This window comes from Lolium perenne, chromosome 4 (assembly GCF_019359855.2).
Source record: "Lolium perenne isolate Kyuss_39 chromosome 4, Kyuss_2.0, whole genome shotgun sequence".
Classification (NCBI taxonomy): Eukaryota; Viridiplantae; Streptophyta; class Magnoliopsida; order Poales; family Poaceae; genus Lolium; species Lolium perenne.
In genome coordinates this window covers 103812353-103815059 of record NC_067247.2, presented here as the reverse complement: position 1 = coordinate 103815059, position 2707 = coordinate 103812353, and positions in this window count along the sequence as shown.

The window sequence follows — 2707 nt, the reverse complement described above, 5'->3', positions numbered from 1 at the left end:
CAATGGACAACCTGGAGAATTCAAGTTCAACGCGGTAAGTCCTCATCCCTGTTTACTGCCTCAGTTTTGGTCAGCTTCCTATTGTTAGTCCAACAATATATGTTATGCAAAGTTTCAGGCTATTTTTTCATGTGCCCATTTTTTAAAAAGAAAACAAATCGGTCAGTACGTTTTATATTTAACTTGACGTCATTTGATTTTCACTATCATACGACTTAAAAGGTCATATCAATTTCAGTATTACAAATATACAATTTAATTACTTTGATATCCACTAGCCATGACAGTTGGATTAGATTGATTACAAATTTAAACATATAAAATTTGTTCATTTGATTATTTTCTGGTAACGTTGTCCAATTATTCAATGTGGTGCCGTAGCAACGCACGGGTTCTTTGCTAGTAATGCTATAAAAAGCTATATATGAAGATATTCAGCGGGGTGGGGCGTCCAATGGCCCACAAGACTATCAATCGGGGAAATGCGACACGGTAATTTTATGATGCTAAATACATTATATGCATTTTCCTTTTTTATCATCCTGATTCCTATAGTAGTTTGTAAGTGCGTACTGGCCGTGAGTACGTACAAGTTTTGTTCTCCATCTGCTCAGCGCGGTGCAACGATGTTCAACCGTTTCCTAGAAAAGAGACAGAGTCCACCAATCAACGACCTCTCCTGGCGAGGATGAGAAGTAAGAGATACAATCACTGAGAGAAAACCACACAACACCCAAAACAATTTCATTTGGATTCAACATAATATTAAAAGAAATATTCAATACAATGCATATATTTTATTTCAAATCAATTTTTCTTTATGTACACTTTCTATTTAATAGTAAAATTTTCTATGGAGCCTGGATCGAAAAAGGATAAATTATAGGTTTGATTCTTGCACTAAAAAAATTAAAATAACACAACGGTTCATTCGCACCCGTCATAATGAACTTATATATTTTTGGTAATTAATAACTTCAATCGCAACGGTATCGATTAATCATAGCATTTAGAATTTATGCATTCGGTAGCAGAAAAAAACATATGATTGAATCTGTTACCGGGATGACAAAAACATAAATCTGCCAGCAGCACTTTTTTTGCTACGACGCTACCGGCAAGTATGTTATTCTGCATCTCATTCACGATTCACTACGGGAACCCGCCGAGGGGCCGACGGCTGGCGGCCGTCGGCACAGCCTGCCTCGCCGTCGGCCCACGCCTGTGCCGAAGGCAACCGTCGGCACCAAGCCGTCGGCACAATATAGCCTCGGCATAGCCATAGGTTCCGTCGGCACACGTCTGGCCGTCGGCACAGCCGCTAGCCCGACGGTGGGACGTCGCCATCGGCACAGTTGCCGTCGGCCCCTTCGTCGAGGGCCCCACAACGCCCAAACGGCCGTTAGCCTAGCCCATCTTCTGTGCCGACGGCCAGGCCGTCGGCCCAGTCGCCTCGCTCGGACAGCCAGCCCATGCGACACGTCCCGTGTCCATCTTCTGTGCCGACGGCCAAGCCGTCGGCCCAGTCGCCTCGCTCGGACAGCCAGCACCTGCCACGCGTCCCCTGTCCATCTTCTGTGCCGACGGCTAAGCCGTCGGCCCAGATCCATTGGCCTACCCGCGTCGCAGCTGCTCCGCCCAGCTGCTGGGCGCCACTTTCCTGTGCCGACGGCATAGCTCCTGCCATTTGGCACATCCAGGGGGCTGTTGCCATCGGCACAGACCATGCCATTTGGTTTTCCGCTTTATTTTCTGGCACAGCACAGCAAGCACAGCAAAAATAGCAGTAATATACATTGAAATGCATCACAAATGTTGCGCAACACATAATCATCATCGTCGTCATATCAAATGTAGCAACAACATCATCGTGATACAAATATGTGGCATGTAGCACACACGATCATCATACATCGTCGACACATGGCACACACGATCGACGCACACCCGCTAGACACCTAGCTAAGGGAAACTAAGATCAGGGGGTCCAACCAAGTTCCCGACTCGTAAATTCAGGCGTCCGGCCTTTGTCGAGGTGGACCGAAGTAGAACCATGGCCTGAACCATCGCCAGCAGGAGAAACCCCTGAAGCACCAGGAGAATGGCGGCCGGGGTGCATCGGTGTGCCCTCGCGCGACGAACTAGGAGAGGGTCGGTTCCGCGAACTTCCCGTGCCCTACATGTTTGACAAGAGTTAGCATCTTAGACATGCGAAAGGAAAGCGTTGAAAGCATCTTAGACAATGGTTAGGCACAGGACCTGCCGGAGTCCGTTCGTAGTATGTGGCCGCGAAAGCTTCCCTCGATGGGCACACTGGAGTCGGCCCCGGCCTAGCTGGCTCCTCTTCCGGAAGTGGGATCCTCTCTTCAGTCAAGAAGAACGTCCTGAGTGCCTGCAAGATAGTTTAGATGTCAAGCGCTGCAGATATAAAAAAACGGGAGGTGGGACTTGTCATGTCTTTGAACCATAAAAGATTGGAACTTACATGACTCGTCGCCTCCTGGTACTCTTCCCAAGCCACTCTCTTGAGGTCCCACTCTGCTACAACCGTCAAATACTTCTCATAAGTGGCCGCGTAGGCGGCCTCAAAGTTAGCCTACAATTTCCAAGAAAACGAGTCACGTCAATTTAGCCATTCAGGAATGAATGTTGGAAAGAAGATGAAAATGAGAAAACTTACATCGGTACGACGGTGTCGAGGAGGCGC